The sequence below is a fragment of the Tursiops truncatus genome, chromosome 15, assembly GCF_011762595.2.
Source record: "Tursiops truncatus isolate mTurTru1 chromosome 15, mTurTru1.mat.Y, whole genome shotgun sequence".
Taxonomy (NCBI): Eukaryota; Metazoa; Chordata; class Mammalia; order Artiodactyla; family Delphinidae; genus Tursiops; species Tursiops truncatus.
The window spans coordinates 83,557,369-83,580,481 of NC_047048.1; the positions used below are offsets into that span (position 1 = coordinate 83,557,369).

At 45.2% G+C, this 23,113-nt stretch overlaps 1 long non-coding RNA gene across 1 annotated transcript in view; it reads left to right on the forward strand.

The window, feature by feature from the left end:
• LOC141276623 (uncharacterized) overlaps positions 1 to 23,113 on the forward strand; it is a 119,234-nt gene that overhangs the window by 92,777 nt on the left and 3,344 nt on the right. The window contains exon 2 of the long non-coding RNA XR_012326521.1: positions 22,676 to 22,773. This is a non-coding gene — a long non-coding RNA (uncharacterized lncRNA). The remainder of the gene's footprint in view (positions 1 to 22,675; positions 22,774 to 23,113) is intronic.

Genomic DNA, 23,113 nt, shown 5'->3' on the forward strand with positions numbered 1-23,113 from the left:
TACTCACCAATATTGGAGTCCTCACACTAGCACCATTTCTCATCTCTTTGTGCTTCAAAATAACTCAAGCTCTTTTCTAGTGCATTTTATACCCTTCAGGAACACTTCTTAATTTCTTCTCTCCCCACCCGTTCCCTACCCTCACAGTCACCACTTGCTTCCCCTAATTAAAAAAAAAAAAGTATTCCTCCAACCCCAGATCCTGCCACCAAGGATCAGTGGGTTTGTCCTTTGTTTCCATGGGGCAGCGCTTCTCCAACACTGTTCCATCCTGTGGGCTGAGGTCGGGTTCTCAGCCCAGTCTGGGGCAGTTGGAGGGAGGCAAGCATGCACTTTAGTCAGCCTCAGATATCAAGATTGGACATCATATTTAGTTTGAAAATCAGTTTTCTTGTTAGATGTGAGTTCATCACTATAGGCAATAAGGGATCCCATGAAAACTAACCCTGGTGATCCATTGGCACGGGCGGGCCTGGAGATCTGGAGACCCTGCAGAGCGGGAATCAGCATGAGCCCTGCAGGCACCGTGGGTCACCAGGGACGAAAGGATCGGAAAAGTCTTTAAGAGGTGGAAGCAAGGGGTCTGTAACCACAGAGAACTATAAGAAAGGAATAAATCCTGGACAGGGGTTTGCTGGGAAACAGCATTAGTGAATGTGGCCCTTTCATGCCTGTGGCACACACGTGTAACATGGCATTGAGGCTCTACTGGGAGTGACCTGTTTCTGGATGACGTGTGTGTGTCTGTTCATGCATGCTTATATATGTTGTATACAAATTCACAAACATTACATGTTCCCTTGAGAAAATTTGGACCTCTCTCCAAAAAACAAAAGGCACAAATAAAAGTTGCCCATACTATCCACCTAGAGCTCAATGTAGTTAATATTTTCTGGGGTTTGTTCTTGTTTTACTTCTATGTCTTCTTAAAATGTTTTTCAGAAGACTAAACAGTATTTTTTTACTTGAAAAATACATAATTCACAAGTCCTATAACCTCATGTCTGTGTCACATTGTATGTTTCTCTGTATTTCAGAGAACTGAAATGTGTATGCATTTCAGTTGACTGGCTCGCTCCCACTTTTTTCTTTTCCGTTATAAATAATGAAGCAATGGACATTTTTGTGCATTCGTCACGTGCTTATGGGGAGCAGAGAAGAACAGAGCTGTTGTCCTGTGCTCTGGCTTCTAGAAGGCCTGGGTTTTTGGATGCCAGCTCTGCACGACTAGCCTCATGCCCTCTCATCCTGCTTGTCACCTTTGCAAGATGATAGTCATGAGTCCCTACTTCACAGAGTTTTGTGGGGATTAAGTGACGCAATCCCAGTAAAGAATTTAAAACAGAGCAAATGCAATAAACGTTTACCTAAGCAAACGAATGAGCAAACAAGTAAACCTGTGTTTGATTTCCGGTTCAAATGACATGCAGTATTTTAAAGCTTTTGATAGACAGACCTACTGCCAAGTTGTCTTCCAGGAACATTTTGCCAATTTCAACATTCACCAGTAATGCATTCAACTACTCTTTCTACTGTGTTTTCACCAACTCTTAAAAATGTTTCTTAAATGCACATATTTTCAGTGTGGCAGCTTAACAAATGATATTCATGGCTGTTTAAACTTTGATTCCTTTGATCATTACTAAGTTTGAACATTGCCTTTTCTATTCATTAGCTGTTTGTGATTCTTTTGTGGTTGTTTATTCTTGTGAATTGCATATTACTCTGTTTTTGTGAGGATTCATAAATTAGCTATATATATATAAAGAGATTAACATTTTCTGTCTTATAGGGCAATTTTTTGCCAATTATATGGCATACCTTTCAATTTTTGTAGTGTATTTTGTATAGAAAGTATTTTATTTTTTCTACAATTAAATATGAGGTTAATGGAATCATGATTGCTTTTCTGTTTTTGTTTTTGTTTTTTTGCGGTAGGCGGGCCTCTCACTGTTGTCGCCTCTCCCGTTGCGGAGCACAGGCTCTGGACGCGCAGGCTCAGCGGCCATGGCTCACGGGCCCAGCCGCTCCGCGGCATGTGGGATCTTCCTGGACCGGGGCATGAACCCGCGTCCCCTGCATCGGCAGGCGGACTCTCAACTGCTGCGCCACCAGGGAGGCCTTGCTTTTCTGTTTTTTAAACTTAGGATTTCCGTGAAGTGTGGAATATATGTGGACACGTGTAATTCTTTGCAGTTTCATTTGTCACATTACCTGAAACCAAATTAGATATTGATAGTTTTCTCTCATCTTAGTATTGGTATACTAGTATTGGTATTGTTTTGTTTGGTTTATTCATGAAGGTGAGAGGTCAGAACATTTCTCAACATTCCAAATGGTAATTAATATCCTTCTTAAAAGGTGTTGGGCAATCTCACCTTTTCCCTCTGAATTGATTCACCACTGTTATCATTCTCTAGCTCACTGCATAGTTTCTTTAACGTCTTTAATATTATAATTTTACAATCAATATTTTCTCATCTTAATTTTTAGACTTTTTGTAGCCACTATTATCTATTCAGTTCTTCAACATAAGGTTTAAAATATTTTGTCTAATTGAAAAAGAAAAAAATTCTGTTTGCTTTTGATTACAATTCATTAAATTTATAAATCATCACAGTAAAATTTAGAGTATCGTGAATTCCCTCCCAGCAATAGAGGACATAAAACCAACCATTTAATTATTTAGTTTAAACATTAATTTGATAATTATCTTCATATGGAACCTATACCTTTCTTATTAAATTGATTTTAAACATTTTACATGTCCATGTCTGCTGTTTATATGATCCTTAATCAGTCATGTTTTTTAACTTCTTTGGCTCATATATAGTAAAACTACTGATCTTTGTTTATCCTTTATGTAACTCAACACATTAGTGGACACTCATTATTTTTATACTTGCAGTTGATCTTATCAGTCTTTCAAGATGGACAATGTCACCAGCAAGAATAATTCGATCTTCTATTTTCTAATAATTATACCATATTGATTTTTTTCTTGTTTTGTTGAATGAGCTAGATTTTCTGAATGTTGTGATGTAATAGTGGTAATAATGGGAATCCTTGTCTTTTCCTTTCATCTCTGAGCTTCTCATTCTAATTCCTTCAACTGTGGTCCAAATCACCGAAGCCTGACCTTTGGAGTCAAAGAAGGGCATAACCTGGCTGTGCATCAATATTTAAGTATAAACATATTATTTCAATTTTATTTATGATAATTAGATATAGAAAACAATCTAAATATCAAAAGAGTTTGGTTAAGTTAAATTACTCTGTAGCCATGAGATCACACCACTTACAGTCACTAAAAGTAACTGCTTTAAAGAATATATCTTGGCACGGGAAAGACATAAATGTGTAAGATAAACTGAAGTATCAGGTCACACGAATGTGAGCTGTGCATAGGAACCCCTGGGTTCTAATCCCATCCAGGACCCACGAGCTGAGTGAGCAGAGCAGTCTACCTAAACCTCCATGACCTGTTTCCTCATTTGTTAAATGAGGTCATAATGTACGTCTCTTCTGGGGTTCTCACAGCTATAAGATACTACGTGTCCTCGTGCCTGACACATAAAAGGTGCTCATTAAGCATTGGCTGATACTGTTGTTATCCTACACAGCACCCTTCAGGCCTAAGACTTGAAACACAGTGACTTTTTAACAGAGTGTTTTTCTTATTGGTGGAATTCAGGGCAAATTAAAAATGTTTCTTCGTATTTCCTTCAGCATTTTCCACAATACTGGCATGTATTTTTTAATAAAATCAGAAAAATAAATAAAGACAAAGGCAGATAATTCTGATGAGTTAAGACTCTGTTACGGGACAGGACACAGGAGAAGGATGAGATGGCTTCAAATCCAGAAAGAGGCGCGGAGCTGAGGGACAGAGTGACCAGTGACAAGGGTGTGCGTTAGGGCTCTTCAGAGGAGCAAAACCGGTAGGGTGGGGTCATATGTCACATACCTATATGTGATACGTATATGCACACACTATGTATGTATGTATAAAATCTCCATGTATACATATGTGTCTTACACATGTACATATATAACCTATATGTATACATGTGTACCTACATATGTACACACAGATAGATAGGTAGATAGATTTATTATGAAGGATTGGCTCACACAAACATGGAGGCTGACAAGTCCCAGATCTGCCATCTCCAAGTTGGAGATCCAGGAAAGCCGGTGGTGCAGTTCATTCCAAGTGTGAAGATCTGGGAACCAGGGGAGCCAGTGGTGTAACTCCCAGGCCAAGATCCAGAGGGGATGAGATGAGAATTCCTGACGCAAGCAGGAAGGAAAAGGGGAGAATTCCTCCTTCCTCCACCTTCTGTTCTATTCATGCCCTCAACACGTTGGGTGATGCCCACCCACACTGGGGAGGGAAATCTACTGAGTCCTCCGATTCAGACGCTAATATCTTCCAGAAACACCCACAGAGGCACACATAGAAATAATGATGAATCTGGGAACCACCCCGTGGCCAGTCAGCTAGACACATAAACTTAACCATCACAGGGTGGACCATCTATACCGTGGAGCTGCTCGACCACAGGAGGTGGTGTGTGCACCCAGACTGCAAGCTCCCCAACCTGACTCACTTTACCCTGCAGACACTGAGGGTGCCCAGAGTGGGGTCCAGCAGTCGCCAGGACCTCAGGACACAGGTGGGGCTGCATATGGTGTGATGAAAGCCCCAACACTGAATGCAGTGCCCAGGCTGAGCTTGGAGGGCAGAAGTCGAACTCACCTTAAACCCAGACGCTCCTTTGCTGGACCATGCACTGCGTTTGTCACACTGTTAATGTTTTATCTGTGACAGAACGCTCTAGGCTTTTCTGAGAGGTTTTTGTTTGTTTGTTTTGTTTTTTGCATCCTCTACTCGTCCTTTTCTCTACTTTGCAGAGTTCTGCAGAACTCTGTGTACTACATGGATATACTAAGTAAATTAGCACATATTCAGTATTTATTCCTGTTTGTTCAGATACGGCTGTTTTGGAAACAAAAAGGAAAAGTTGTGATGGACGCCTCAGAAATGCAGTTGGCATCGTTACACTTTATAATTCAGATGTTGTGAAAAATGGGTGGCTACCAACTACAAAACCCAATCAACACATGAAATGTCATATCGCTAAAAATACTTAGTGCTTTCCAAAGTGAAGAGAGCATTTTATTTTATTTTATTTAACATCTTTATTGGAGTATAATTGCTTTACAATGTTGTGTTCATTTCTTCTGTATAACAGAGTGAATCAGCTATATGTATACATATATCCCCATATCCCTCCTCCCTCTTGTGTCTCCCTCCCACCCTCCGTATCCCACCCCTCTAGGTGGTGACAAAGCACCGAGCTGATCTCCCTGTGCTATGCGGCTGCTTCCCACTAGCTATCGATTTTACATTTGGTAGTGTATATATGTCAGTGCTACTCTCCCACTTCGTCCCAGCTTACCCTTCCCCCTCCCCGTGTCCTCAAGTCCATTCTGTACATCTGCGTCTTTATTCCTGTCCTGTGCCTAGGTTCTTCAGAGCCACCATATATATATGTTAGCTTATGGTATTGTTTTTCTCTTTCTGACTTCCCTCTGTATGACAGTCTTTAGGTCCATCCACCTCACTACAGATAACTCAATTTTGTTTCTTTTATATGGCTGAGTAATAGTCCATTGTATACATGTGCCACATCTTCTTTATCCATTCATCTGTCGATGGACACTTAGGTTGCTTCCATGTCCTGGCTATTGTAAATAGAGCTGCAGTGAACATTGTGGTACATGACTCTTTTTGAATTATGGTTTTCTCAGGGTATATGCCCAGTAGTGGGATTGCTGGGTCATATGGTCGTTCTATTTGTAGTTTTTTAAGGAACCTCCATACTGTTCTCCATAGTGGCTGTATCAATTTACATTCCCACCAACAGTGCAGGAGGGTTCCCTTTTCTCCACACCCTCTCCAGCATTTATTGTTTGCAGATTTTCTGATGATGGCCATTCTGACCGGTGTGAGGTGATAACCTCATTGTGGTTTTGATTTGCATTTCTCTAATGATTAGTGATGTTGAGCATTCTTTCATGTGTTTGTTGGCAGTCTGTATATCTTCTTTGGAGAAATGTCTATTTAGGTCTTCTGCCCATTTTTGGATTGGGTTGCTTGTTTTTTTGGTATTGAGCTGCATGAGCTACTTGTATATTTTGGAGATTAATCCTTTGTCATTTCCTTCATTTGCAAATATTTTCTCCCATTCTGAGGGTTGTCTTTTCGTCTTGTTTATGGTTTCCTTTGCTGTGCAAATGCTTTTAAGTTTCATTAGGTCCCATTTATTTATTTTTGCTTTTATTTCCATTTCTCTAGGAGGTGGGTCAAAGAGGATCTTGCTGTGATGTATGTCATAGAGTGTTCTGCCTATGTTTTCCTCGAAGACTTTGATAGTTTCTGGCCTTACATTTAGGTCTTTAACCCATTTTGAGTTTATTTTTGTGTATAGTGTTAGGGAGTGTTCTAATTTCATTCTTTGACATGTGGCTGTCCAGTTTTCCCAGCACCACTACTGAAGAGGCTGTCTTTTCTCCATTGTATACTCTTGCCTCCTTTATCAAAGATAAGGTGACCATATGTGCATGGGTTTATCTCTGGACTTTCTATCCTGTTCCATTGATGAAGAGAGCATTTTAATTGAAGAAAATGTATTATGCAAAAAAAAAGGAAAAATGTCTTATTGTCCCAACATTCAAAGGTAACTACTTGTAATATTTCATAAATTTGTTTTTTTCTAAATTTGTTTTTCCCATTCAAAAATCATCTGTATGTCTGCTTGAGATTTTCAGTAATCACAAACCATCCACAGCCTACAGTGAGGTGTGGGAATGCCATAGTGAATGACTGTGTTGAACAGAGTTTAGGTCATAGAAATTTTGGAAGGTGATAGACTGGTTCAAAGAGAGCTGCCCCACCCCCTATTCCTGAATAGAGTAGTGGTTGGCTAATAGTAACATTTAATAGGTATTTGATGAAGGAATGAATGAATGAACATGAGACTTAAATCAGTAAAAGCAACACATGCTAGGTATGATGGATAATTTGCCAGTGCTGTCCTAAAGAGAGAGACGGCCCTTCAGAAAAAGCTTCCCTTTCTTTAGGTGAAGGCATTCGGGTTTATAAACAGTGCTTGGCTTTCATAACATGCAGGAAAAGAGGGTATAGGAGTAACTTGCGTCTGGCCTTAAATCATGAGACTTCTGTGAGGACACAGAGTTCAGAGGTCTGGCCACCACCTTGGAATGAGGAATGGGAAACGTGGGGAACAAAACACAAAATAGTATCTCAGTAAATCATCCTGCCGTGAGCAGCTCTCCAAGCCAGTCAGGAGTCTAGGCTTGAGACTGTGGGGAACATCACAGCCTCTAAACACGTGAGGCAGCATCATTTCTGGAGCTGGGCAGTTTTGTCAGGTGAAATCCCTGGGATGCAGGGATTGCAAAGGAGAAAAATGGGCAAAGTTGACAAATGGCTGGGCCATCCTCTGCTGGAAGAGCTGGTCCCTGGGCAGGGAAGATGAGCACACGCAGACAGAGGTCTTCAGGAGGCTGCTGAGGGGGGCTTTGGGGTCCTCAGATCTGGGTCACACTCAGTGGCGGGAGATCTTGGACAAGTCCTTTGACTAGTCAGACCTCGGTGTCCCCATCCTCAGGAGGGGACGATTGTGCACTCGTGGCGAGTGAGGATTCCTGGATGACGTGTGGCGTGTCCCGCACACATTGAAGTTGCACAAAGACCAGCCCCCTCTTTCCTTGGAGCCAGTTGTGTCACTTCCCAGGTGGTGGCCTGCTGAGAGGCAGTCCCTCCGGAGCCTGTGCCTTGTGATTTAAGCATAAACTCTTGCAGAAATTCAAATGGTTTTGCTTTACACGTTCAAAAATACAGGCATCACCTTGAGCAGTGTCTGAGAATTAGGTTTAATTTTACTTAAAGTAGACGATATGGTGGCATTTTGTATATTTGTGGAAGTTGGGGAGAGCCAGACCCACTTCAGACCACCTGCCAATGGTAGCCCCCATTTAGAGAGTTAGGGAAGTTTTTTCTCTTCTTTTTTAAACAGATTTGTTGAGGTATAATTGAGGTACAAAAAACACTGCACATTTAATGGATACAGTTTAATGAGTTTGGACATATGCATGCCTGCGTGGTCCTCTCATCACAGTCAAGGTAACAAACATATCCAGAACCTCCAAGTTTTGTGTGCGTGCGTGTGTGTGTGTGTGTGTGTGTGTGCGCGCGCGTGTGTGTTAAGAATGCTTAACACGAGATGAGTTGAACGAATGTTTAAGTGCACGACGCTGTTGTTAACTTCAGTCCCCGTGGTGTACAGCCAATCTCTAGGACCTGTTCATCTTGCATAACTAAATCGCCATGCCCATCGAACAGCTCCCCATTCCTATGAAGGAAGACCACCCTGGGGCCCACTCCGAGATGTGCCTGCAGTAGGCATCCTAGAGCAAAGCCCGTATCTGGCATCAGCCAGCGGTTAGGTTCAGAGAGTCCACAGCAGCCCAGCTCTGTCCTCCTGACACTCCATGCCCTGGAAGCACGGAGACGTCCAGAGCCTTCTAAAATATAGCATGCATCGCTTCTTCCAGGAACAAGCCCGCATCCCTCATTCTTGCAACTGTCTCTATCCACCAAGTTCATCCCGATGCATACTAGGACAGAGGCAGAGAGAGTGGACAGCCAGCTCTCCTCCCGGGAAGCCACTCTCACTGGAAGAAGACGTGTGATCCCACCTCTCCTTACTGGAGTCAAGACCACGTGGAGTTCCGGAGATCCCCACACCTGTGGGGAACGGGGTGCTAATCCTTCCCCAGTAACTTGGGCCGGGAGCCTGCCTCTCTGCCCAGACGAGGCAACGCTGGGTTGCAGGCAGGGCTGAGCCAGTTGTCAGCATTACAGTTCTCATCCCTGTCGTCTTCGTCATCATTGCCCTTGGAGCCGCCACGTATGTGACCGACTCTGCATCAGATACCCTAGTGTGGTGCAAACACTCGGGCTCAACAGCCCATCTCAGGCTCAAGTCCCCCTGTCATCACTTGCTGGCTCTGTGACCTCAGGCGAGGTGCTCACCCTCTTTGTGCATCAGCGCCCTCATCTGCAAAATGGGTGTCACACTACTGGTACTTCACTGGGCTGCTGCGGTGGAATGAGTGGTGCAGAGCCCACAGAGCACAGGAAAGGGCGCGTGCACAAAAAAACCGTGGTTTCTATCATCTCATGCAATCTGATAACAACCCCATGGAAAAAGGAGTGTTTTTATCCTCAGTTTAAAAGTGCATGTTTAACAGACTTGGTTCTGATGACTGGGGATCCATTTATGAACCAGACTGAAAGCACCTTTGCCCCTGTGGAGTTTTCACTCTAGACTTGGAAGGCAACAATAAACAAGAAGGCAAATGAATCAGTCACAAAATTTTAGCTCATAGGAGATGCCAGGAAGGAAACCAGGTGGGGCCACTGCTGGGGAATAAATGGGAAGGAAGACCTAGCAGACAGTGCAGGCAGAGAAGGGCCACTTGAGCTGAGACCTGAGTGCAGAGAAAGGAGGTCAACCATTTGAATATCAGGAGGAATTGAACTGCAGGTGACGGGAATGAGCGTGCAAAGGCTCCGAGGCAGGAAGCAGACATCGTCTTCCAGGTAAGGCAAGGCCGTCGTGGCTGGAGCTCAGTGAGCAGTGGCTTCTGCCCTCCTCTGACCGGCTTTGCTCTTGCCAGAGTTTTTAGACATAGTCCTTGATTGTGAAAGAGTCTTTCTGTAAGCAAACGTTTGGTAATGCCTCCTCTTCATCCTGAAATGAAATCCATAAGTAACACACACTATCTATTACATATATTTTTTTAAGTTCACTATAAAGCCCTACCTGTGGCATAGGGGAGAATAGAAGAGCATAATATTAATAAAATAATAGGTATTCAATATTTACATGCTCAGTACGATGGAACTAGGACCAAAATGCCCCCACAGACTTCAAAATCATCTCCTGGGGACATCACGGCTGTTGGGAGCCTGTGACCTCACAGCAAAGTGGGAGTGCAGCATGGTGCCTCTGAGCAGTGTGTGTGATAAGCTCCTCCTGTGCCCCCCGGGGAGTGCAGAGGACAGGTGGGAAGTGGCTGGGACCTTCTGGAGGTGTTTATTCTCAGTGTCGCTCTGAACATGAGTCCTTTCCCGACCCACACTTGCTGAGTCATCAGCCTCTGCCACTGCCCCTGGAGCCGGCCTGTGCCTGTGCCTGGGGTGAGAAGGGGAGGGTCCGGCACCCGCTTCTGGGTCTGAAGACACAGCCCCATCCATTCCAGCTGGGGAGGCGGCAGTCTGTGAAAGCGTGCCCGAGCCGGGGGTCTCCCTGAGGTCTGTAGAGAGGGCCAGGGGAGGTGTGGTCACCAGGACTCAACCTCAGTGACCCCCTCCGAGCTGCCCACGCAGGAGGAGCGTCTCCCCGAATCCTCCAGTTCAGGAGCCCCCAACCCCTGGGCCGCAGGCCGCTACTGGTCCTCGGCCTGTTAGGAACTGGGCCGCGCGGCGGGAGGTGAGAGGCTTCATCTGCCGCTCCCCGGCGCTCCCCACCGCTCGCATCGCCGCCTGAACGTCCCCCACCCCGTTTGTGGAAAAGTTGTCTTCCACGAAACTGGTCCCTGGCGCCAAAAAGGCTCGGGACCGCTGCTCCAGTTTACCTTCAACTGTTTGGGTCTTTGTTTTTAAACCTCGCCCTGAGCTTGCCTTCTGTTCTCAGTCAGTTCACGCATGTTTATTCAGGTTCCGGTGTCATTTTGTGGATTGTGTTCCACTTAGTAAATGTTTACTGCGCCCTTGTTCTGAAAGGATAGGGTAAGCAAGGATCCCGAGCAAATAAGGAGCTGTCTTCTCACCCCAGGAGGCTGAGGGCTCTCCGGGCAGTTGGGCAGGTGCACACGCTTTACAAGGAAGAGTGGCTGAGAGCAGAGGCTGGGCTGCTTCCCCGGATGGGTGTGCCTGTCAGTGAGCAGAGGCGCCCCACGTCGCCCTGGCATGGGGGGACGTCCCCTTAGGTTGGGACTAAGGGAGCTAGTTTTGAACGAAGCAGCCTCATTGTCGTCCACCCCCGCCTCCTTTCTTCCCTCCCTTCCTTCCTTTATGTTTTTCCTTAGACGTAGAGTTGGGTTTATCAGACTCCATCTCATAGCACATCATCTTTATCCATTGTGAAAGTCCCTCCCCCGCCCCCGCCATTGCCCAAGAGCCCCACCTCTATCTGTCTTCTCCCTTTCAGGACTCACTCAGATGTGATAGATGCTTGTCCGTAAAATACACATGTATCCTTATAAAATGCAGAGGGTCGTTGTGATGTGGCATTGTGCTCTCACTCTCGTTCTGTTTCCCACATCTTTCAATCAACACAACATTTTAAAACCATCTGTGCTCTGCATGCGCATCTAGTCTGTTACTTCTAACTGCGTCATAGCCTTGCACGCGTGTATCCACAGCATCACATACCCCAACACACAGAGGCTAGTTTGCTTCCGACCCCAGTGCCTCAAAGACTGTGCACTGAACACTTCTGGGCATATTTTGGAACAGTCACTTTAAGTCTGGTCCCAGGGCACGGTTCAAGTGGGCAAATGCTACCCTACCTGGAGTGGATGAGCTGGAGGGACTGGGCGTGGATGAAGCTGTTTCCTTCCCAGAACCAGCTGCTGGATACGGAGGAGAAGAGGCTCCATTCCCTTCTCCGTTGACAGGAAAGCCGGAGTCTCAGACAAGGAGGAAGGTGAGAGCAAACTAGGTGCACGTGTGTGGCGTCGGGTGAAGACTTAGAGGACGCCTGTGCGTGGTGCCTGCACACCCACTGTCTGTACTTGAAGGAGTGAGTGAGGGGATCTGAGCAACTCTTCTGGAAGAGGAGAGGCCGAGGGCACGGTCGGCTCGTGAGCTCACCTCCTGGGATAACGACGCTGAGCGGCCCAACTCGCCCTCCCCTTCGAGTGTCCACAGAGGGTCTCACTGTGGGCCACCCTGTGCTTGTCCTCCCGCCTTGGCTGGAAGGGCAGCCGGAAAGAGCAGGACGGGGTCATCGCATGTCCTCTGAGGACGTTTCCTAGGCCCCCATCAAGGGAGCAGTTTCCATGATCGCTAGACAACCCGGAACCTGAGGCTGGGGCCAGTTAGCGCCTTGCTGGCTCCACTAAGAAGACTTCAGAAGAGCTATCCTGTTTGCTTTCCAGGCCGTCAGACGCAAAGGTGCCGAGGGCCGCAAGGGACCATTAGGGATGATGGCGCCTGCTGGGCTGCTGGAGTGGCAGGGGCTGGGCTGCTGGGCTGATCTCGAGGCAGGAGCAGTGCCTGCAAACCAAGTGGGGCTTCTGCAAGCAGTGTCCCCAGACGCAGGGCGGCCTGGGCTCCACTGCCCGCCTTTGTCCCAGTGAATTGCTTGGTGAGCCCCTGTCTCTGTGGCTCATGGGCACCAAAAATGCCACCACGTTAGGCCGGGTCTGCTTCCCTGAGGATGAGAGAGGTTGACTCCAGGATCAGTTTCCCCCAAGACTTTCTCGACGTGCTAAGATTCATTAAGGGAACTTTCAGAAAGGAGAAAAAGACAATAAGTGGCCCCTGAAAGTGTGTTCTTGCACCTTGCTATGCAGCCACTCTGCGGAGGGGCCGATTCTGTGTGAAGAAGTGAAATTCATTTTTTCATCCATTGAAACACTCCGAGTCACTGTCTCGCGGAGCTTACGTTTAGTGTCGTGAGGGCAGGTAAACACACAACTCAATACACACAGAACAGAATGAGGCCAAGGGGAGAACTGCTGTGAAGGGAAACAAAGGAGCAGAAGCCTGAAGGAGCCACACACACCTGGGACAAGATTCCTCAGAAAGGGGGACATGCGTGCAAAGGCCGGGAGGTCAGAAGACCCACGAGTAGGCCAGTGCGGCAGCTGGAGGAAGGGAGATGCCGCAGGAGGGCCGAGAGGTGGTCGGCAGCCAGGTTACTCAGGGTGTGTGGACCACGGCTGGCGGGGGGTTCATTTCTCATTCGGCAAGACGAGCAGCCCCTGGGGGGTCCTGAGAAGAGGGCTGACGTTGGTCTAACTGCTGAGTGGTGAACAGACCAGAACAGGACAGACATCAGAGCATGGGAACAATTCAGGAAATGTCCAGGGGCAGACAATGGCCGCTCAGACCAAGGTGGGGAGAAGTGGTTGGATACGGTTGACTTTTGAGAATATGTCATTAAGGAGAGGAAATACATTGTCTTCATTTCTGCAAAATCTGAGCTTTGAGACAAAAAGGAATCCAGTGCTTCTGTAATGTGAAAGGAGAATGCATAGATGACATGGCACGTGGCCCAGATCCTCCCATCAGGACCGAGGCCCTCAGCCCCCCGCCCATTGCAGGGCTTGTGGGTGCCTATGGATGCCTCACAGCTCTGTCCCTCTCTGGACACGGCCCCTGCCCACGGCCGCCACCTCGCCCAAGACCCACCCCTTCCCAGCAGCCTGGGTCCCGTGTCCCCTTGGGGTTCACCTTCTCCCTGTGCCTATTCCTCGTCCCCTCCTCTCAGGTTGTTCCTGAGACCACTCCCCAGTGAACCCGCTAAGGACAGATCTCCACCTCGCATCCTGTTTTCTGGGGACCCCAACTTCTGGCAGTTATCACCTTTTCAGTGGTTAGACCGCACGTAGAGACCCACTTAATTCTACCTTCTAATGGAAGGTTTGGGGTAGGGGAGACTCTTGTTTCAAAGGGCAAGATCTCAAGGCAGTGAGGGAAAGCACTCATGGATGTGAATGACTAATAAGCTCCTAGAGATGAGGTTTACATTGTGAATACAGAGGTAGGTGGAGAAGAACAAGCTATAGAACTTTCCAGAACATGGCAAAATAGGGGCAGATAAATGGGGTGCCTTGTAACAGAGCCGTCCTGAAGTCAGATATTTGGTCACCATGTCTGAATCCTGAAAATCCTAAATGTAATATGGCCAGACGTGCCTCTCCTTCGTCGTTCATTTGCTCCTGGAAACACATCCCTCAGTTCATTTTGTAGTGTTCTTCAGAGATTGATGGGGGGGGGGGGGGAAAGCATGTCCTCGGTCACCAGACAGTATGGGCAGGGTGACCTCAGTGGAGATTGAGTCCGGGAACGCTCTTTGTTGTCCTGTGAGGAGCTGGGAAGCTCTGGGAGCCTGCTCAGTCCCACAGGCATTTGCACTTGTCAGAGGGAGAAAAGAGCCCAGGCTTGGAAGGCATCTGTTCAGCGGAGGGAACATCCCCAAGGGCTCCCTGGAGGACCAGGAAGAAGGCTGTGCTCATAGAGATGTTATTTTCCATAACAGAGAAGACAGAGGGGACAGGATGACAGGTAGACTGAGCACAAGCGAGTGACAAGAGGTGGGTGACCACGGAGAGGGAAGACATCAGAGAACCCAGGATCTGTGACTTAAGACAGGAGTGCTCTGAAACCCGACATCACCTTCAAGATTTCCGCCCGAGAGCAGGTTAATTCACACCTGTCCTCTAAGCAACGATGGACACAGGTGCCAGAACCTTTTGACTGTGGTTTGTCCAAAGGAAGGCACTGCCATTGGCTTTCAGTGGAGAACCCCCCAAGTGTCATTTGGAAGGCTGGGCACATGGGCTCCATAATTAGCAGAAAGGGCCGCATCCAATCCCAGCGGCTAGAATGAGGCCCGAGGCTGTGGCGACTGATCAGAGGAACCAGCAGCAGGCCTGCTGGAGCACATTGTACCTGTCAAGGTGTTCTGCAAGCAAGGCGCAGATATGAAGAGAGCTGAGTCAGCAGCAGAGGGCATAGGAGTCTCCTGGGGTCTGGTCCAGGAAGATGCGCTTTAACGAGCTCCCCAGAGGATTCTGGGTCTAGATGAAAGGCCCTTTCCCATCTGTGAGTCCTCACCTCCTTCCAGGAAAAACGAGATTGTTTCGTTCCTCCGTCTCTGCCTCTACCCTGTTACATTTTCCCCCAGCAGTGGATTTTTGCCATAATCTATATACAAGGTACACAACCCCACTGAGAATTTCGCCAACTAATGAAACCTCAGATTCCACTCCACATCTTCCTTATTTATTTGCTTTCGGAAAGCGGGCCCTAATTGGCCATTAAGAAAGTGTGCCGTAGGTTCCTTTATGGGCCCCCTGGATTCATCCAGCTGGGACCCGAGTCAGAGGGAACGAGAGGCTTTCACTCAATGTCACAGAATGTTTAACTAACCGTTTCATTTCTTCCCAGACCTAAAGGAACAAACACATTTATTAGAGCATTTTGATCCTTTGGAGACAGATTAATATGAAGTTTGTGTCAGTTTTGTAGGATAAAATGAGTCAATAAAGAGAAATGCACGCTGACGGGAGATCCTCTGAGCCACAGGTGCGACGATGCACGTGTGTGTTGTCACAGAGAAACATTACTTAGGAAGAGTAGTCCGCAGTGTTGTATTTGTTACTGAGTGGATACTCTAAATTTCAGTTTGCACGTGTGTGTTTGTGTGTGTTTGGGGTGAGTCTGTTTTTTTTTTAACTGAATATAGTGAACACATTTGAATAAGGTTTTGAACTCAAGTGTAGCAATGCCACGAGTTTCTGTTTAGCCTCTGCTGTGATCTGGGGGGCCATGTGGTCTCCATCGAAACTGCTCATCTGTCACAGTTATTGTGCCAAAGTGAACACAGACATCACTTAAACACACGGTGTGGCTGCATTCCAGTAAAACTTTATAAAGTAGCAGGAGGAGACCCACTGAAGCCAGGAAAAGCCCCGTATCTGTCCATCCTGAAGGGGCCGTCTGTTTTCATATCTCATTACTAAAGGATTGTCTATTCATTGGCGATGTGTTCTGACCTTGTATTTGGGGGGTAGTTCAACTCTCAGGAACGAATTCAGGAAGTATGTATGTGTATTATACTTGTAGTTGAAGACTCTTCCTGGCAGATGCTTTATTCTAATTTAAATGAGTTCTCCTTTTAGAACAGGAGTTTAACATGGAAATAATGTAGCTTGCATTTTGCAAGCAACACCTTCATATCTAAGAACAGTCATTTGCTTTAAAGACAATTCAGACCCTGACTTCTTTTACTTTAAAATAAAATTAAATTTGAGTAAAGATTAATTGTGTTGAAATGGAGATTAGCATCATGGTTTAATAATAACTAGGAAAAGGTCTTTCATTTTGACTAGGGAATTCCTGAATTCAGTAAATGACAAAGTTAATTAGACAACAAGGACAAAAGCGTCTGTTTCGTTAATCCTGTAAGCAAAATGAGACTTGATGGGATCACTGGCAAATTGGTGTTTTTGAAGTTCCCAAAAAACACCCCACTTGTGTTCCCAATTTGGGGAAAAAGAAATTCAGAACAAGTGTTACTACAGGAACACCAAATCTCTTTTTTGTTTTGCTAATAATGGATTATTATTCATGCCTCAAAGCCAACATTATTAACCTTTAAAACTACATGCTTAAAAAGGAATGAGTCCGTCTAAAACCAGGAGCAAGATTAGATTCAGGTGATGGTATCTGTGGCTGTCTTCTGATAACCTGTTTCCTTCCTAATTAATTAGCCTCTCAGAACCAGGAGTTGCCAAGCAGGAGGGTGTGTGGGGAAGCTTCTCCAGGAACGTGAGACAAACGAGATGCCAGGCCAGTCATGGCTTTTCTCCTGGGAAGCACAGCTGTTCACAGCCCAGATTTGTGTTTAGACAGGGGAGGAGGAGAGGGAGGGGAAGACAGAGACACGGAGAGATTTCAAACTGGGGAAGCCATTTCCCTTTCTAGTTGAAAAAAACACATTCTGAACCTCTCCTCCATCTGTGCAGCAGAAAATTATGACAACAAATATTTGCCAATCACAACGTGATTTCACATATTATCATACCATTTAATGATCACACACGCCTCATCAAGTAAGTGCTAATATGCCTAAATTACAGATAAAGAAACTGAGGCTTAGAGAGTTCAGGAGGTTTCCTGGGATCATAAAGGAGATCCTGGAAAATCTGACTTTTTTCGGTCCAAAGTCACTGGGTGCGCTTTCATCACCACTGGTTTTGGCCAAGGGTTCCCTGGATTCAGTGTGAGTAGCAGAGACTGATTGTAACCGCTTCAGTAAACGCTGTCTGCCTGCCTGCTCGTTCTCCAGGTAATTGCTTTTGTTGTATCAGCAGCTCATCCGCAGCGGAGGCAGCACACACATCTGTGACTTTCCTTTTCTTCTTGGTCCTTTTCTTCTTGATACCTCACTGTCTCAGGCCACACTGGGGTTCATCAGAAAGAAAGAGGGCCCAGGGTTCTGTACTGAGCCACAGCTGTCATCGTCCCCATGCTGCAGTTCTCACCTGGGCAGTTATCCCTCTGAGCCCTGGATGGATGCCGTTTCTCACAGCAGTTCACCTCCTGACCACACAGGACATCAGTGGGCTCCTCGGCACAAGAGTCGCTTGCCAAATATTGGATAACTGTGTCCTGTTGTAACATTGTACACAGTTGTGTACAGTTACATATATTGTACAACATAAAGGAACATTTACAGGAACACATTTATTTAGAGGTAAACTCATAGAAGAGCAGCTCCTGAAAGAAAGCTGAACGTTTAGCATCAAGCAGACAGAATTTGCCTTCGTAGGGGAATTCAGTGTCTAGCTGAGCCTGAATGGGGGCTGCGAGATTGCCGCGGCCCTCGGTTATTCCCGATGGGATCGATTGGCAAACTAAAAATAAGGTGAAAAGGAGTGATTCTGGCACCCTGCTCTCCATCTGTTACTCCTAGCTCAAAAGATTTCCAGGCTGAGATCTGACTTTGGTCAGAACCCAGCCCAGGGAAACATGCTGCCTGCCACATCCCGCCATGGGCAAGGCCACCAAGGATGGAGACCTTGGGTTGAAAGATGCGTTGCTAAGGAGACCAGGATGTGGACGCGGCAGATGAGCCCTGAACCCCAAACGCACTTCCTCTGGAACAGATGATTTGCTCTTTCCAGTCTCAGCTTCCATAAATCAGACACAGGCCCTGTGTTAATAATGGGGCAAACTTTGGTTTTGCCACTACGTAAAGACGTTTCCCCCACGACTTTTCTTCCTGCTTGCTACGACAGGACAGCTAAGAAAACAAGATGCCTATTTGGCATTTAATGGTGTGACAACAAAAACACTGGTGATAATTACGTGTTATTCACGTGCACCGTGAACCATTCGCTTTCACCCGTTCTGCCACGCCATCGGGTACTTGCAGCGACCCTCGAGGAAGGGGCTGTGTGGTTATTATTAGAATGGCCATATGGCCTGGTTTTCCTGCAGTGGTCCCACTTCCGGTTGCGTGGCATAATTATACCTCACCGCCTTTCTGTTCTTGAAAGTGTCCCAGCTTGGACAACAGGATGCGTGGTCACCCTAACTTTCAAATCCACACTTTACGAATCTGGAAGTCGAGAGTCGGAGAGGCTAGTTGCCCGGGCGTGCCCAGGGCAAACGGCAGCCTTGGGATCCAAAGTCAGAAGGAAGATTCTGAGCCACTCGGGTCTCCTGAGTCTCACACGATGGCAAGGGGCGTGTCACTGACCACAGCCCTCCTGACCACAGCCGTTCTGCTGCAAGAAGGCTAGTTTATGAGTCGCTGAAGGCAGGCCAGGGGGGCCCTGGGAGCCCAATGTTAGCATAACGACAACAGTCACATTCTGTTAACATAACAACCACAGTCACATTTGGGGAAACTGAGATCGTCAGCCAAACCGTTGCAGCGCCTGCCTGCTTTTCCTTATTCCTGATGTTCAGGCTCAGGCTTCGGGCTGGAATTGTCAATGGACAGGCTACCCCTGCCTGGGCTACCAGCCCAATGGAGAAAGGGGGGGGTTGGCGGAAAAGTGCTTTAAAAGCTGTTTCTATATCATAAAAGCAGAAAGTCTTACTTATGGGAAAATCAAATTTTTGATGGACTTCCTTCACCCTAGTTGGCAGGTCTATTGTTTAAATTTTTAAATGATGGATGCGGGAGTGGGGGCAACATATTTTTTCCTGACGCTGTGGATTCCCCAGGCCTTCATGGGACTCGACCTCTGTCTTGAAGACAGAACGTCCTGCCGAGTAGAATTTGGAAGGTTGTGTCTGTGTCAAGGTGAAGTCCACTGGCAAAGGCCCTCTAGCCATCAACAGCCAGCAGATTAGTATGTGTGCATCCACGGTCTGTCTCAGCAGGAGACGTACCTAATGCCTGTGATCAGCAGGACACCTAGTAGATCAGAGGGTGTTTGGAAGGTCTTGGACTGGACACTCCAGTGAGAAATGCTCTTAGGACAGGACACATAAAATAACGGGGCCCTCAGGGGCGACAGTGCACCTCTGCCCCTGCCTTTGAGTCCGTATGTTTGTGTTCAGAACTGGCCTCTTAACAACATGGGGCTTCCTGCTCTTGACCTGAGTTGCCTAATTCAAGGCCCATCCTTCCAGGAGGTGTCAGGGCCTCCTGTTTCCCAGTTAAAGGTTAGGAGTACCCCGTGGTGACCATGCCAACATGGGTTGGAATTCATCAGATTCTACAGCTTTAAAATTATGTGATTCTGAGAATAGATAGAAATTACAGGGAAAAATCTGTAAAAAATACAAACACATGGAGGCTAAACAATACACTACTAAATAACCAAGAGATCACTGAAGAAATCAAAGAGGAAATCAAAAAATACCTAGAGACAAATGACAATGAAAACACGATGACCCAAAAACTATGGGATGCAGCAAAAGCAGTTCTAAGAGGGAAGTTTATAGCAATACAATCCTACCTCAAGAAACAAGAAAAATCTCAAATAAACAATCTAACCTTACACCTAAAGCAACTAGAGAAAGAAGAACAAAATATCCCCAAAGTTAACAGAAGGAAAGAAATTGTAAAGATCAGATCAGATATAAATGAAAAAGAAATGAAGGAAACGATAGCAAAGATCAATAAAACTAAAGCTGGTTCTTCGAGAAGATAAACAAAATGGATAAACCATTAGCCACACTCATCAAGAAAAAAAGGGAGAAGACTCAAATCAATAGAATTAGAAATGAAAAAGGAAAAGTAACAACTGACACTACAGAAGTACAAAGGATCATGAGAGATTACTACAAGTAACTCTATGCCAATAAAATAGACAACCTGGAAGAAATGGACACATTCTTAGAAAAGCACAACCTTCTGAGACTGAACCAGGTGGAAATAGAAAATATAAACAGACCAATCACAAACATGGAAATTGAAACTGTGATTAAAAATCTTCCAACAAACAAAAGCCCAGGACTAGATGGCTTCACAGGTGAATTCTATCAAACATTTAGAGAAGAGCTAACACCCATCCTTCTCAAACTCTTCCAAAATATAGCAGAGGGAGGAACACTCCCAAACTCATTCTGTGAGTCCACCATCACCCTGATACAAAAACCAGACAGAGATGTCATAAAAAAAGAAAATTACAGGCCAATATCTCTGATGAACATAGATGCAAAAATCCTCAAAAAAATACAAGCAAACAGAATCCAACAGCCCATTAAGAGGATCATACACCATGATCACGTGGGGTTTATCCCAGGAATGCAAGCATTCTTCAATATATGCAAATCAATCAACATGATACACCATATTAACAAATTGAAGGAGAAAAACCATATGATCATCTCAATAGATGCAGAAAAAGCCTTCGACAAAATTCAACACCCATGTATGATAAAAACCCTCCAGAAAGTAGGCATAGAGGGAACTTACCTCAACATAATAAAGGCCATATATGATAAACCCACAGCCAACATTGTTCTCAGTGGTGAAAAACTGAAACCATTTCCATTAAGATCAGGAACAAGACAAGGTTTCCCACTTTCACCACTATTATTCAACATAGTTTTGGAAGTTTTAGCCACAGCAATCAGAGAAGAAAAAGAAATAAAAGGAATCCAAATTGGAAAAGAAGAAGTAAAACTGTCACTGTTTGCAGATGACATGATACTATACATAGAGAATCCTAAAGATGCTACCAGAAAACTACTAGAGCCAATCAATGAATTTGGTAAAGGAGCAGGACACAAACTTAATGCACAGAAATCTCTTGCACTCCTATACACTAATGATGAAAAGTCTGAAAGAGAAATTAAGGAAACACTCCCATTTACCATTGCAACAAAAAGAATAAAATACCTAGGAATAAACCTCCCTAAGGAGACAAAAGACCTGTATGCAGAAAACGATAAGACACTAATGAAAGAAATTAAAGATGATACAAACAGATGGAGAGATATACCATGTTCTTGGATTGGAAGAATCAACATTGTGAAAATGACTATACTACCCAAAACAATCTACAGATTCAGTGGAATCCCAATCAAACTACTAGTGACATTTTTCACAGAACTAGAACAAAAATTTTCACAATTTGTATGGAAACACAAAAGACCCCGAATAACCAAAGCAATATTGAGAAAGAAAAACAGAGCTGGAGGAGTCAGGCTCCCTGACTTCAGACTCTACTACAAAGCTACAGTAATCAAGACAGTATGGTACTGGCACAAAAACAGAAATATAGATGAATGGAACAGGATAGAAAGCCCAGAGATAAACCCATGCACATAGGGTCACCTTATCTTTGATAAAGGAGGCAAGAGTATACAATGGAGAAAAGACAGCCTCTTCAATAAGTGGTGCTGGGAAAACTGGACAGCTACATGGCAAAGAATGAAATTAGAACACTTCCTAACACCATACACAAAAATAAGCTCAAAATGAATTAAAGACCTATATGTAAGGCCAGACACTGTAAAACCCTTAGAGGAAAAGATAGGCAGAACACTGTATGAGATAAATCACAGCAAGTTCCTTTTTGACTCACCTCCTAGAGAAATGGAAATAAAACCAAAAATAAACAGATGGGACCTAATGAAACTTAAAAGCATTTGCATAGCAAAGGAAATCATAAACAAGACGAGAAGACAATGGGAGAAAAGCTCATAATGGGAGAAAATATTTGCAAATGAAGGAAATGACAGAGGATTAACCTCCAAAATATACATGCAGCTCATGCAACTCAATATCAAAAAAACAAGCAACCCCATCCAAAAGTGGGCAGAAGGCCTAAATAGCCATTTCTCCAAAGAAGATATACAGATTGCCAACAAACACATGAAAGGATGCTCAACATCACTAATCATTAGAGAAATGCAAATCAAAACTACAATGAGGTGTCACCTCACACCAGTCAGAATGGCCATCATCAAAAAATCTGCAAACAGTAAATGCTGGAGAGGGTGTGGAGAAAAGGGAACCCTCTTGCACTGTTGGTGGGAATGTAAATTGATACAGCCACTATGGAGAACAGTATGGAGGTTCCTTAAAAAACTAAAAATAGAGCTACCATACGACCCAGCAATCCCACTACTGGGCATATACCCTGAGAAAACCAGAATTCAAAAAGAGTCCACAATAGCCAGGGCATGGAAGCTAACTTTAATTTAATTTTTATTTTATTTGTTTATGTAAAAAGCCCATCTGTGAACCCCTGGCTTATTTTCCTTTGAAAATGACTAATTTCGTATAAGTGCACAATGAATGCCGATGAGTCTTCATTTGTCACTGGGTGCCTGTGATTGGAACAGTCATTACCCTAATATATCTTGCAGAAGAGCCAACAGGATCATTGATGCTGGTTGCACAGAAGGGAGGCTTTTTCCTGCCACGTCCCTGTCCATCTGGCTTAGTGACCTCCCTCAGACTGCAGGTGTGTCAGCATGATTTACACACATATTCTGTGTGGTCCTTTGCCAATAGAATTGACTGGCCGTTAAAGAGGAGGAGAGAATTCTGTAGACATCCATACACATCCATTTCAGGATATATGGCCCATCAGCTGCTGGTGGTTAAAGTAATACAGAGGCCTAAAACCATTTTGAATATCAATATCCATCCCCAACTTTCAACTGCATTCTAATTTGGCAATGCGTGGTGGTGCTTCTGCCTTTCCAGCCAAATGACATTTGTCACACTCAAGTAGGAACAATTATTAATAATTTTCATTTCATTAGAAGCACTACAATAAAATGTCAACAGTCTTAAAAGTG